A 15149-nucleotide genomic window follows, 5' to 3' on the forward strand; every position below is an offset into this window, starting at 1 on the left:
GCTTTTTGGGAGTTGAAACCATCCATTTCGTCTTACTTCCATTTACTGCCAGACCCATTTTCACTGACTCTCTTTCGATTCTTTCAAATGCTGCAGTTACTACTTCCGGTGACAGACCTATGATAAGGATGTCGTCGGCACAGGAGAGTAGCATGCGTTCTCTTGTGATTAGTGTGTCACATCTATTCACTTTTGCATCTCGTATAATATTCTCCAACAGGATATTAAAGAGATCACACGATAGGCTTTCCCCTTGCTGAAACCTCATTTGGTATTAAATGTTTCGGAGAGATCCTTTCCTATTCTTACTGAGGAACGCGTATCAGCAAGTGTCATCATGCAGAGTCTTATTAATTTTGCAGGGATACCCAACTCAGACATGGCTTGAAATACCTTTGAACGTCAAGGAGTATCGAAGGCGGCTTTGTAGTCAACAAAGAGATGGTAGGTGTTGATTTGTCCTTCTCGACTTTAGGTTTTAATCTTTCATACATTACGCTCGAGAGTATCTTGTAGGCGATGGGGAGGAGACTTATTCCTCTGTAGTTGGCACATTCCGTCTTGTCTCCTTTCTTGTGCACTGGACATAATATGCTGAGGTTCCAATCATCGGGTATACGTTTTTCTAGCGAGATTGCGCAGATAGGCTGATGCATACGCCTTATCAGCGTGTCTTAAATAGTTCAGCGGGTAACCCGTCGGCTCCTGCTGCCTTGTTGTTCTTTAGTCGGATCACTGCTACTTGGACCTCATTCGGACTAGGTGGTAGACATTCAATACCATCATCATTGATTGGTTCTGCGGTATCCTCTTCGCCGCCAACATCGGACACTAGCAGTTGGGTAAAATATTCTTTCCATATCCTCAGCATGTTATCTGTGTCAGTTACCAAATTTCCTTCTTTGTATCTGCAGGAGGATGTGCCTGCACCAAAGCCGTCGGTTTGATGTTTAATTCTTTGGTAGTATATCCGGACTTCATGCAGACTCCTGTACCTGAGAACAGACGCTGATGTTGGCCAATGATTATTTGAAGGCGCCAATAACTCGCCTTGTCATCTCGAGTATAATTGGCGCTCAGTATTTAATTAAGAGCCAGTGCCACCTAGCTCCTCGCACACTTAATACAAGTTTGCCAATATTTTTATGAAAACCAAATTTAAAAAAATGCCCGTCCGTCCGTCCATCTGTCTGTCGAAAGCACACTAACTTTCGAAGGAGTAAAGCTAGCCGCTTGAAATTTCGCACAAAAACTTATTATTAGTGTAGGTCGTTTGGGATTGTAAATGGGCCATATCGGTCCATGTTTTGATATAGCTGCCATATAAATCGATCTTGGGTCTTGACTTCTTGAGTCTCTAGAGGGCGCAATTCTGGTACGATTTGACTGAAATTTTGCACGTGGTGTTTTGGTACCATTTCCATCAACTGCGCTAAGTATGGTTTAAATCAGTCCATGTTTTGATATAGCTGCCCTATAAACCGATCTTGGGTCTTGACTTCTTGAGCCTCTAGAGTGCGCAATTTTTATTCGATTGGAATGAAATTTTGCACGAAGTATTTTGATACGATATCCAACAGCTGTGCAACAAGTATAGTTCAAATCGGTTCATAACCTGATATAGCTGTCATGTAAACAGATCTGGGGACTTTACTTCTTGAGCTTTTAGAGGGCGCAATTCCTATCCGATTTGCCTGAAACTTAGTATGACGTGTTTTCTTCTTACTTTCATCAACTGTGTCAAATAAGGTTTAAATCGGTTCATAACCTGATATAGCTGCCATATAAACCGATCTGGGGTCTTGACTTCTTGAGTCTCTAGAGGTCGCAATTATTATCCGATTTGCCTGATTTGCCGATTTTGTACGACAAATCCTCTCATGACCATCAACATACGTGTTTATTATCGATCATTTAAATCGATCTCTCTATTTTACTTCTTGAGCCCCCAAAGGGCGCAATTCTTATTCGAATTGGCTGACATTTTACACAGGTCCCCAACACATAATTTAATTGTGGTCCAAACCAGACCATATCTTGATATCGCTCTAATAGAAGAGCAAATCTTTTCTTATATCCTGTTTTGCCTTAGAAGAGATGCCGGGAAAAGAACTCGACAAATGCGATCCATGGTGGAGGGTATATAAGATTCGTCCTGCCGAACTTGTTTTAAATAATTGAGTCAAAATTTTCTAAAAAGCCTCGAAAAATACATATTCTACATTCAAAAAAGTGCAAAATAATGGCTTTCTGAGTATTTATTCCTAACCATTTTAAATTTTTTGAACAAAATTTTGTATATTTTATTACATTCTTCAATCAGTAGTATTTGTATGTGATTAATAGGGGGCATTTATTTCAATGGGACAAATCGAATGTTAGAGAATAAATGACCTTTATACGATCTGTTTGCATTTTACAGACTTTCATTTTTGGCAATGGTGTCTTTGTTTTGCACATATCAGATTTCACTTATAACACCATGGGAGACCACGCATTTTGGCGAGTGCCATAAAAACCAAATGTTGATAGAACCTTGGATGGACGCAACGACGACTACACCCACATGTTGTTTGTTGGGCGCCGAAGGAAATTATCTTGGAAGGACTTTGTTGCTTTGAATGAGCAAGGCAAATGAATCATTAGCATCAATCATAATAAAATTTGTGAAATATAACATTTCCTTTCTACTTCGGTGTAAAGATTATATACTAAAACACACACACTCACACACATCCATAGACAAACACTAACGTTAGGAATTCAACTTCAGCAACTGGAGATATGATAAGCACACATACACACAGAAACAAAACGTCAAAAATTCCCATTTGTAGCCAACTTTACTTATCTCTGGTTGGGATAAGGGTGTTATGGAGTTCTTCTTTGTTTTACTAACTGTGTGACTCACACAATGCCAAATGTGGTCAATAGTCACCAAGTCAGTCAGTTAGTCAGTCATTGACAAAATGTGACACGGCGAGGGGTGCCATACAGTATACAGTGTTGTGTATTAAGTGCTGTGGCACACATTCTTCTTGGTCGAGCACATTCTACCACACTTACTTGCACACACACATATATTAAGTATAAGTGCGTGTGGGCATGATGCTAATGCTGATAGTGATGCTTGTAAGAATAAATCTAAAACACACATAGATGCTTCAGGCATGTCTGATATTAGTCTTTCTGCCTGCTGTACTCATAGCCTTGGCTTTCCCTGCATCGAGGGGAGTATGTTGAGTTGAGACATTTGGGCTCCTTACGCACAGTATTTTCACATATAGGACTTCTTTACATATTCCATTTCATCTTCACTTTCAATTGAAATATCCTTAGCCTTCGCTCAAGAGCAATTTTGTCCTTGAATCCCCATATAAACCGGGGGTACTGTGCACCCACTGTATATGCGGCACTTTTGGTTTTTTTTTCAAGTCAATGGCTTAGCGCCAATGTTGCGCGCCATCATGACGCTTTTCGATTATAAATTTTGTTTTATTTGCAATCTCGCAACAAGGATTTCAGCAATACTGGCACGAAGTTAACTGTAAATTATATGGCTACTTAAGACAGAGTCAGAGTGGTTTCATATCTAAGGAATTCAAGGATATGCGGTGACAAGAGCTATCACTGTTGCTGCTGACGTTGCCAAGATGCTGGTTAACAAAAGTATCATAAGTTATTTTTATGTTGTTTATTGTCACATCGATTAAAAGGTAGATAACTTGTCAAACTAGGGCTGATGTTTAGTGCTATTAAGGAGTTTTGAGCTTCTAAAGGAGAACTGGCCCATAAATAGGAAATTCCTAGTCATTGAGCTAACATTTCCGTATATTTTGGAAATTATTATACCCTCCACCATAGTATGAGGGTGTGATAATTTTGCCATTTCTTTTGTAACACATCGAAATATTGATCTGAGACCCAACAAGGCTAGACATTCCAAGTCCATTTAGCCATGTCCGGCCGTCCGCCTGTCTGTCTGTCTGTCGAAAACATGCTTACTTTCGAAGGAGTTAAGTGCTAAATTTTTTTTTTTATCAGGGCAGATCGGCTGGGATTGTAAATGGGCCAATTCGGTTCATGTTTTGGTGTAGCTGCCATATAAACCGATCTCGGATCTTTACTTCTTGAGCTTTAAGGAGGCGAAATTCTCATCCGATTTGTCTGAAATTTTGTATGAAATGTCTTATAAGGACTTTCAATAATTAAGCTAAGTATGTTTCACATCGGTTTATAACCTGAGATAGCTGCCATATAAACCGATATTGGGTCTCGACTTCTTGAGCCTTTAGTTTGCTCAATTTTTATCCGATTTAGCTGAAATCTTATATATAAAATTCAATTTGTGTTTGAATGTTTGTTTGTATATCGGTTTGTTTGTTTGTTCCGAATGGGCTCAAAAACGGCTGAACCGATTACCTTGGAATTTTCACAGATTGTGTAGGTTGGTCTAGAAGGAAACATATAATTTTTTGATATCGGGTCGGGGCGGACCCTCCCCTTACCCCAAATGTACTACCTAAGAATAAAAGTGGACCGATCGGGACAATATGGGATTCAAATGGAAGGTATTCAAGAGTAGAGTGCGAATTTCATAATAAAAGTTGGGTCCAAGTACCTAGGGGGCCGCCACAGTCCCAAAACCCCTTAAAATATGTTTATTTGACGATTATGACAATATGGGACTCAAATGGAAATATGGTCAAGGAGTAGAAATAGTCTTTATTATTTATTACCCCAAAACACCACCAAAAATCAAAAGTGGACCGATAAGGACAATATGGGTATCAAATGAAAAGTATGCGGGAGTTGATAACGAATATGGCATACAAATTCATGTCGAAGTATAGAGGGTCACCTCATCCATACAAAAACGCCCAAAATTGGCACATATGGGACTCGGTTTGTTTCTTCCGTATAGACTGAAAAACGGCAAAACCGATTTTCTCGAAATTTTCGTATATTATGTAGGTTGATCTGGAAGGAAACATAGGCTATATAATTTTGCGGTATCGGAAGGGAGGCGGACGCTCCCCCTTATGCCAAAAACACAACGTAAAATCAAAAGTGGAACGATCGGGACAATAAAGGTATCAAATGAAGGGTATTGGAGAGTAGAATACGAATATATGGTATTAAAATTTGAATCTTAGTACCCATCTGGCCGCCCCAACCCCAAAACAGACATATTGGACGTTCATTTCAATATGAGACTCAAATGACAGTAGTATAGGGGGTCACGCCACCCCTCAAAAACTCCATTAGACCTATTATGACTATATGAAAGTTGGCTGAACCGATTTTCTTAAAATTTTCATAGATTGTGTACGTTTGTCTGGAAGGAAACATAGGCTATATAATTTTTAAATATCTGGAGGAGGCAGACTCTCCCCCTTACCCCAAAAACGCCACTCATATCCAAATGTGGTCCGATAGGCACAATAATGGTATCAAATGAAAGGTATTGGAGACCAGAAAACGAATATGGTATTAAAATTTGGCTCCAAGTACCCAGCGGGCCCCTAACCCAAAACTTCTCTAAACTGATATATTCGAAGTTCATGTGAATATGGGACTATTAGGCAGTAGATTTTTTTCAGTGCAAGGTGACGGTGGTCGCCCCCAGACCCAAAACATCCTCCAAACGGTTCGTATTCACTCCATGGCAATATGGTGCTCAAAGTAAAGGGTTTTGGAAATACAGCACGTATTTGACATCCATATTTGAGTCGAAATGTCTGAGGTGCCATCCCTCCCCTAATGAGAACATTACCGTAAGGATGAATATTACCACCAGGAACCGAGAAGGGGCAAATTCTCACACATCAATGAAAGCACTCATTCAAGTTTAAACTCAATGATATGGGACCTTTTTTTATAGCCGAGTCCGAACGGCGTCCCGCAGTGCGACACCTCTTTGGGGAAAATTTTTTAAATGACCATGCATGGCATTGTACGTTGCAAATGTCGCCAACATTAAGAGGGGATAAACACAGCTTTGTCCAATGTTCTCGCCGGGATTCGAACGCATTCAGCGTCATAGGCTACAATGGCACGAACTCGATATTCGCATTCAGGGCGAAGTGCCCCCACCCTAAAAAGATATTAGAGAGTTAAAGAAGGCGCAGCGGATCGGGCCCAGTTCGGCAATTCTTATCCGATTTGGCTAACATTTTGTGTACGATGTTCTGTTATGACTTTCAATAATTGTGCAAAGTTATATCTTAATCTGTTCATAACCTGCTATTGCCCAAAAAGTAATTACGGATTTTTTAAAAGAAAGTAAATGCATTTTTAATAAAACTTAGAATGAACTTTAATCAAATATACTTTTTTTACACTTTTTTTCTAAAGCAAGCTAAAAGTAACAGCTGATAACTGACAGAAGAAAGAATGCAATTACAGAGTCACAAGCCGTTGAAAAAATTTGTCAACGCCGACTATATGAAAAATCCGCAATTACTTTTTGGGCAACCCAATAGCTCCTATGTAAACATCCTGAGCCTCAAAAGGGCGCAATTTTTATCCGATTTGGCTGAAACGTTGCACAGTAACTTCTCTTACGACCTTCAATATACGTGTTAAATACGGTTCGAATCGATCTATAACCTGATATAGGTCCCATATAAACCGATCTCGCGATTTTATTTCATGAGCCTATAGGACACAATTTTATACCGATTTGGCTGAAAATTTGTAAAATGACTTCTGCTATGGTATCCAATATCCAAACGGAGTATGGTCCGAATGGGTCCATCATATTATGTAGCTTCAATAGGATAGCAATTCATATATATTATCGTTTGTTTGGCCGTAAAATGATATTGGACAAAGTACTTGTTTCTTATTTATTTTTTTTACTTATGCAACTAATATTAATTAGTATTTTTTTTTGAATTTTTCTTACAGGCACAAAATTGCAGTAATAAAGTGAAAAGTGGTAAGTCGTATTATGTAATAATCTTTTTAACATAAATTAAAACTCTTGCATGTTATCCTGTTTGAAAAAACCTAACCGAAGTCATTTCAGTTACATTAAACAAAGCTATTCGTTTGAAATTTGCTCATATTCTTCTTATTTGTATGATCTTATAATTTTGTTTGATTTCTTGAGCCTGAGTATTAAAAAGATTTAGCCGACATTTGATATTCAGTGTTCATATATGGCCATATGTTACCAGCTCAAATAGATCCATAAATAGATGTAGCCTCCACATAAGACACATTTTTTAGAAGCCCAACTTCTATACCCACAACCGAAGGAAGAGGGTATATTAATTTTGTCATTCCGTTTGCAACACATGGAAATATTAATTTCAGACCTTTATACGGTCATATGTATAATCTTGGTTGTCATAAAAGTCTAACACGATCTAACCATGTAGGTCCGTCTGTCCGTCTATCCGTTGAAATCACGCTATAGTCTTTAAATATGGAAATACTGAGGTGAATCTTTGCACAGATTATGTTTTGTTTATAAGCAGCACTATTTCTTAATAGACGCTCTTTATAGACCGATATTTCGATGTAAGGTATTAACTAAATTTCCCATGAACATTCCACTAAGAAACAGCGGATACTTCTCTCATATCAACGATTGCAGTTCGATTAATGTTTAAACTCAATGATGAGGGGCCTCTTTTTTTATGGCGAGTCTGAAAGGCAAAATTTAGCACAGTGAGTTGTATTTGGCTCCTCAAAATCCCTACCGAGTTTGGTCTAGGTCGGACGATTTTTGGGAATGCAAATTTGCCCATGAACATTCCATAAAGGAACAGGGAAAAAACTCCTTTTTATAGCCGAGTCCGGACGGCGTACATGGCATAGTACCTCACAAATATCGCTACCAATAGGAGGGGATAACAACCGCTGAAAATTTTATGATGGTCTTGCCAAGATTTGAAACCAGGCGTTCAGCGTCATAGGCGGACATGCTATCCTCTGCGCTACGGTGGATATAGCAGCCATAAAAACCAATATCTCGATTTAAAGTCGTATGTCCATAACAACCGCATTTGTTGCCCGATTTTGTTGGAACTAGGCAGAGTTCGTTGTGTTATGTCACTCAATATCCATACCGAGTATGGACTAGATCGAACTATACTTGAATATATCGGTCATAACACATGTCGATTACAAGATTTAAGGTCGTTGTCCCGCAAAAGCCGCATTTATGCTGATTTTGCTGGAACTTGGCACAGGGAACCGGACCGAGTATGGTGCAGATCGGACTATATTTGGATATAGGCCCCATATAGACCGATCGCCCGATGTAAATTCTTAAAAACACTATTTGTACACGTTTATAGCGCCTTGACATCCGTCATACTCATCCAAGTATAGTCTTGATCGGAGTATATTTCGATATATGTAGCTGATATATCGATCTCCCGTTTTTGAGTTCTTTCCCCATAAAAGCCGCCTTTGTTGCCCGATTTCTTTATATTAGGCACTTTGACTTTTGTAAGGCCACTCAATATCCGTCCCGAGTATGGTCCAGATAACATTACATTTGGATATAGCTGCTATGATTAAAGGCGCATTTATTATGATTAAAGGTCCATTTATTACCCGATTTTACCGAAATTAGGCTACAACAAGTAATAGTCCGATTCGGACCATAAGTGAATTGAATGTTGAAGACCACAGTTGTAGTCATTGAGTAATATTTCAGTCCATTTGGATGAGATTTTGCACCTTGTAGGGGCTCAAGAAGCATAATCGGCAGATTGGTTCATATGGGAGCTATATCAGGATATAAATCTATTAAGATTAAGAAGGCAAAATCAGATAAGAATTGCGGCCTCTTGAGGCTTAAGAAGTCAAGCTCCCAGATCGGTTTATATGGCAGCTACATCAGGTTATTTACCAATTTGAACCATACTTGGCACAGTTGTTGGAAGTAATAACAAACAAGTTCATGCAAAATGAATGTCAGAGGCACAACATTTATTCCTAGTTTCATCAGCATTAGTGATTTAGCAAAAGTTACTCGTACATATGCGAATATATGTTGGAATAACAGGTATCCCCAAGCTTTATGCAAACGTATACTAAAAATACTCCTCTTTCTCCACTAGCTAAGAAAAGAAAATCGACCATGATTTTCATAAAAATAAAACATTGGTCTATTATAAAGGTGGCCGCTATCAATTAGTTTCATGTCCTGTTTGCCTACACAGGTTATAAACATGGGATTAAATCAATTAAATTAGCTTGTGCCATGATATAATGAGCGTAATAAAATGCTACGCGAGTCTCTAATTGTCAACTGCTTATCGGAAACTAATTTCAATGGAACGTGTAATAACGCAAGGCTATTTTGTATTGTATGGCCATATGCCTGCTGGTTCTGGCCTCAGTCATGTGAAATAGGGATGCCGAATGATAAAATAATAGAGGAAAAATTTCCACCAGCATAGGTTCTGAGAAAAGTTTGAAATATTCCCACAAACAAATCTAAGAAAACTGGAGTGATTTTTCCACAAAAAGTTTGATTTGGATTTTTTCTCTGTGGGCTTTTACAAGGAATAAATCGTTAAGGAAATCTCTATTCGTAGCTCTATGCGACACCCACACACAATTGTTTGTAAATAAATATTAATTGTCAGAATATACTACCATTTCATCCAGAGTTGGTTTTTCCCTACAACTTTTTAGTTTTCTATGAGAATTTTGTGCTAAGCTCTAAGAATTATTTGAATGTGTGCGTGTCTGCATGGTCATGGAACTGACGTCATTATTTTGTGACAAATTTGTGGAATTTCTAGGCTTTTGCAGGGGGTGTTTCTTGGTATGTGTCAACTTCACACACACACACTTACACACTTTTGTTAAACATGAATGAAAAATGTGAATGTAGACTATATGAGAGCGTGTCTGCGAGTATAGCCAAAAGTTTTTGCTTATTTGTGGGTTAAGTTTCTCGCTTATACATTGTTTGTTTAAATTTATTGTCAATATATGACATGTATGTGGACATACCTACAGCACATACTTATGAATGAATAAGCTATTTAGATCTACATACATACACATGTATGTGTAGTACGAAGCAAACTTACGCTGCATTGTATGTATATAATTGTTTATTCACCTGTTTGGATATATTATGTGTTTCTTATTTAATGTCAACAATTATATATATAAACGCGTTATTTTAAGCCAATATGGTTAAAGCCAAATTGGGCATTAAGGTCAAATAAATATTTATGTTCAACTGGTTAGTTGTAAGCCAATGAATATTAAAATTTTGCTTGTAGTATCCTATTACAACTTCCAACGAATCCGAAATCCGGTGTATGAACTGATGTAGCTCCCATATAAACCGATATCCTAATTTAACTTCTTGAGCCCCTAGATAGTGCAATTTTTTTCCGATAAGACGGAGGCCACCATAGTGCAGAGGCGCAAAGGTGGGCATGTCCGAAACAATTTTCAGCAGTGGTTAAGCTCTCCTAAAGCTGGAGACACTTCTAAGGTGCTTTGTCGTACTAAAACTTCTCCCCAAAAAAGATGTCGCACTAGGGTATGCCCGACTATATAGACATTAGAGATTTAGGGGATCAGCGATGTGGGATTACAGTAGGGCCCTTGAAGATGAGACGACTGGTGCTAGGTTAGGTGCAGGAGCCCCTGGAACTTCGGTTCCAGCCTTACAATGATGAGGCCCCAGAGGGAGCAACGTGGTGGCTGTGGTTTGTACCCAGATCGCGGATAGAACATAAGCTCGGCGTGGAGTTGCGTTTTCAACCGGGTGCCGTGACCCATAGATCGGAAGGAGTTTTAGGTAGTGCTCCGCTTCTAACCCAGGAGGTGAACAAGTCCAAATAATTGGGATCAAATTGGTACTCATGTGGGGGCGTTGGTAGATGCATTGTATTCAACTTTGGACCATTGGCCTCGCGGGTTTGGCCCATGATGGCAGGCATCTGCATTTAACACGATATTCGTGGTACGCCGTACAGACTCCGCTTTAAAAATGATGACCTTCATCATTGAGCATTAATTTGAATCGGGCAGCACTCATTGTTATATGAGAAGATTCCCTCTGTTTCTCAATGGAAGGTTCGTAATCATTTGGTGGCTAAAATTTTGCACATAGTGTTCTGTTACAAATTCTAACGGTTATGCCAAGTATGGTCCAAGTAGGTGTTTAATCTGTTATAGCTTCCATATAAATAGAGTGGCCGGGTTGACTTCTGGATCCTTAGAAACCGCAATTGTTGACAGATTTGGCTGAAACTTTGCACGTAATGTTTCATTATAACTTCCAACACCCATGGAAAGTATTGTCCAAATCAGGCTATAATTTGATAACCCCATCTACCGATTAGTATTCTACTGACCCTAGGACTCACAATTTTTGCCTGGTTTAACAGAAATTTGTAAATTTTTAGCAGAATCCATGGTGGGGGTTTCCAAGATTCGGCCCGTCCGAACTTACCACGATTTTTTATCCACCATCATAGGATGAGGTATACTAATCTAATCATTCTGTTTGTAACAAATCTAAATATAGACCTGAAAACCAATAAAGTATTTATTTTCTTGATCGTCTTGACATTCTGTGTTGATCTAGCCTTGTTCGCCCGTCCATCTGCACGTCCATCCGTCTATCGAAATCACAATGGTGTTCGAACGAATTAAGATATCCGCTTCAAATTTTGCGAAGGTACTTCTTATCGATGTTGGTCGTTGGGGAGTGCTGAGTATGATACAAATCGATCAATATACTGATGTAGCCCAATACAAACCCATCCCGGATTTGAATTCTGCAACTTGGCACAAGTGCTGCTGCTTTGACTTTCAACATCCATGCTAAGTATCGGCATATATGCTGATACAGCCCCAATATAAACCGATACCTGGATTTTTAATATAAGTTGATAAAAATTGTCTTCCATTCTTAAAAAATATCGTTGCCATTTTTCGTCCGAATTTGATTTGCTTTGAAAATATAGTCAAAATGTGATACCCAAAACGGCATTCTAAAAAATTCTTGTCAAAGGCTGGTTTTTGCAATTTCGTAAAATTTTTTTTTTTTTTTTACATAAAAATTTGTTTTAAACGTTTTATTAAACGGAAAGTGGGATAACACCAAAGACCTGGTTATTCTCTTGTAAATGTACCGTAAAGGTAATATAAACTAAGCATAAATGTATTTTTGCAAAGAGTGTCCAAATATTTGTCTTCTCCGTCGTTAAGCACTAAAGATTCAGTAGTAGCCAGCCTTGAAATTAATTAAGTTGTGGGTTGAAGCCGCTTCTGAAGGGAAAAGAGCCGTATTGATGCACGTGATATTAATGCAGCTACTTATCGAATATATTATAACTTTCAATTATCAGCAATAGGCAGGAGGTACAAGATTTTGGCTTTGTATCGGAGACCACAGCTTTTCTGACCATTGTTACACTAGCTTCGACTTTGTGGAAAATACTGTAAAAGCGGTTCCTCAGCTAACCACAAGACTTGAAATGCATTTCAGCACATATTCTACACGTATATCCCTTGTAGGCCTGAATAACGTGTGAAAATATCGTAGAACATTGCTATAATGAAGGAGCGGCTCACTAACGCCATCAATTATTATTCTAAGTCTGCATGTCCACTAACCAAGTCAAAGGGCAAACAGCGACCGCCATGGCGAACCACAGAACTGGTAGGTCCAAGAAAGTTTTGCAGAATACCCTTCAATAAAGCGGAAGCTACAGGGGCATCACAGGACTGGGATACCTATAAAGTTGACAAAGACACTCTGAAATCGTTTAAGGAATACTGCAGTTGCATGGAAAATACATTTGACACCCTTAGACTACCAAGATCCTAGCCTTCACACCTTATACGGCAAAATACATTTAGAAGCCAGATAATGTATGGAAATGTCCTATTCTAGGACACACATGTAACCGGAAACAATTAAAATAATAACTTGGCTGCACGAATCCATATCTGGTTAAGACAGATATGTATTCGTTGGGTTCGGCTTCGATATCCGGGCTATCTAGTTTGGGAAATAAATAATAAGCTTGTAAAGGGTGATTTTTTAAGAGCTATAAGAAAGTTTTTCAAAAAAAACACGTTAAATTCAGAAAAATGCATGAAATTTTCACTTGAATCGATAATACGGTCCATATAATTTAATGTTTGAAGATTATTTCATGCAAATGTGTACCGTCTCAAATGGTCCATCTGCTTAGTCCACGTTTGGCATACTCTTTCCAACATTTCGGCCGGTATCGCACGAATAAATGCTTCAATATTGTCTTCCAATGCGTCAATTTGTCTGTATAGACAAGGCGTGAAATAACTCTCCGAACACCCCTCTCAATAAGTCAATTGTTACGCGTGATGTGTGGCATGTGGCACCGTCTTGTTGAAACCACATGTCATGCAAGTCAAGCTCTTGCATTTTGGAAAAAAAAGTTGGATATCGTCTCACGGTAGCGCTCACCATTCACAGTTTTATTATGATTCGCATCATCTTCGAAGAATTACGGTCCAATGATGCCACTGGCCTATAAACAGCACCAAACTGTGACTTTTTCTGGATGCACTATTAGCTCTTGTAATGCTTCTGACCTATATTCACTCCAAAATGGACAATTATGTTTATTTACGTACCCATTTAGTCGAAAATGAGCTTCGTCCATAAAATGGAAGAGGAGCGCGATTAACTTTCTTAACAGAGCACGCATTTTGATAATAATTTGCAGGCGTTGTTCGTTTGTAAGATGATTCATGGTTAAATTGAATGAAACAAAACACGAAACGTGAGTGAGCTGTTTAAAATAGTGTTGCCAAAAGAATAATAGCTAACAAAATCACCCTTTATTAGCATGTATTAATAAAAAAATGAGCAGGGTATCGGCCTATTACTCTGCCATCTTTCATGCAGGAGACATTAAGAAGAGGAGACATTAAAGATGTGCTGTGTTTGTGTCCCGAAATTTGTAGCAGAAGGAGTTTTTAGGCTTTTAGAGGCGATGTAGATGGATCTTGACTTCTTAAGCCGCTGGAGGACGCAATTATGACCCCATTTGGCTGAAATTTTGCATGAAGTGTTTCGTTTTAACTTCCAAAAACTGTGTCTAGCATGGTCTAAATCGGTTTGTAACCTGATATAGCTCCCATTTAAACCGACTTAAGGCAATAAAAGCCTTAATTAATACCAGATTTGATTGCTTCAAAATACAAACTGAGCAAATAGGATGGTATTTTAAGTAGAATTCATGGCATTGGGTACCAAAGATTCAGTCCTTCCAAATTTAACACGCTTTCACAAGTCTACATCTACCTACCTACAATACTAATCCAACATTCTTTTGCAAAATGTCAAAAACGCAATTCCAAATGCCCCCTTACCTTGCCGCCATGTCCGGATTTGAAATTCATTTCGTTATTAAAAAAAAAACGAACAATTGATTGAACTATTTCGTACATCTAAATTCGCCTTTTGATAGTCTACAACAACAAAAACAACGGTAACAACACAAATGGCCAGCCACATTAAAAATACATGTACACGTTTTGCTCATCATGTCTATTTTTAGTTATTGCGATAATGAAGGACTTTATTTTCTTGCCACGTCACCCCTAAGGATTGTTTACAAATATTTTTGCTAGATTTTGAAGGGATAATTTCCGTTTGTTGTTTTCCTACGGCGATGATTATTGCAAGTATAGATACAAAAATGATTTCATGAAGTGAGGTGTATTACCATTTGAAAAGCCATAAAATGATGATTCAAATCTAAGCTCTCCCATTAATACCAACTAATGGACGAAATAGAGGCAAATAATTAATAAATGAAATGCAAACGATTTGTTTAATTTCAATTACCCAGCCCGATTTCCCGATGGTTTTGAGTTTAAATAAAAAGAGGCACTTTTAGGAATCTGTTGTTCCACCATTAAGATCAAATGTCCATAAAATCAAGAAAAATATGTTTTCCCCAAAAACATTTTTCTTCACAAAGAAAAGTGTTCCTCTTTGCATGTATAAGAAATTAAGTTGCATACTAATAACTGATTATAATAGCAACAAATATCATTGATATGTAAAATCAAGACTAACTTTCATAGTTATCAACTATTGAAGAAATATAACTTATTGGCACGTCAATATATGTGGGTGGATAGTTATG

General features: G+C 38.2%; 1 protein-coding gene across 12 annotated transcripts in view; it reads right to left on the reverse strand.

The window, feature by feature from the left end:
- The window catches only part of LOC106095970 (voltage-dependent calcium channel type A subunit alpha-1), a 296916-nt gene that overhangs the window by 209729 nt on the left and 72038 nt on the right, over window positions 1-15149 (reverse strand). The window lies entirely within an intron of this gene.

Source organism: Stomoxys calcitrans, chromosome 4 (genome assembly GCF_963082655.1).
Source record: "Stomoxys calcitrans chromosome 4, idStoCalc2.1, whole genome shotgun sequence".
Classification (NCBI taxonomy): domain Eukaryota; kingdom Metazoa; phylum Arthropoda; class Insecta; order Diptera; family Muscidae; genus Stomoxys; species Stomoxys calcitrans.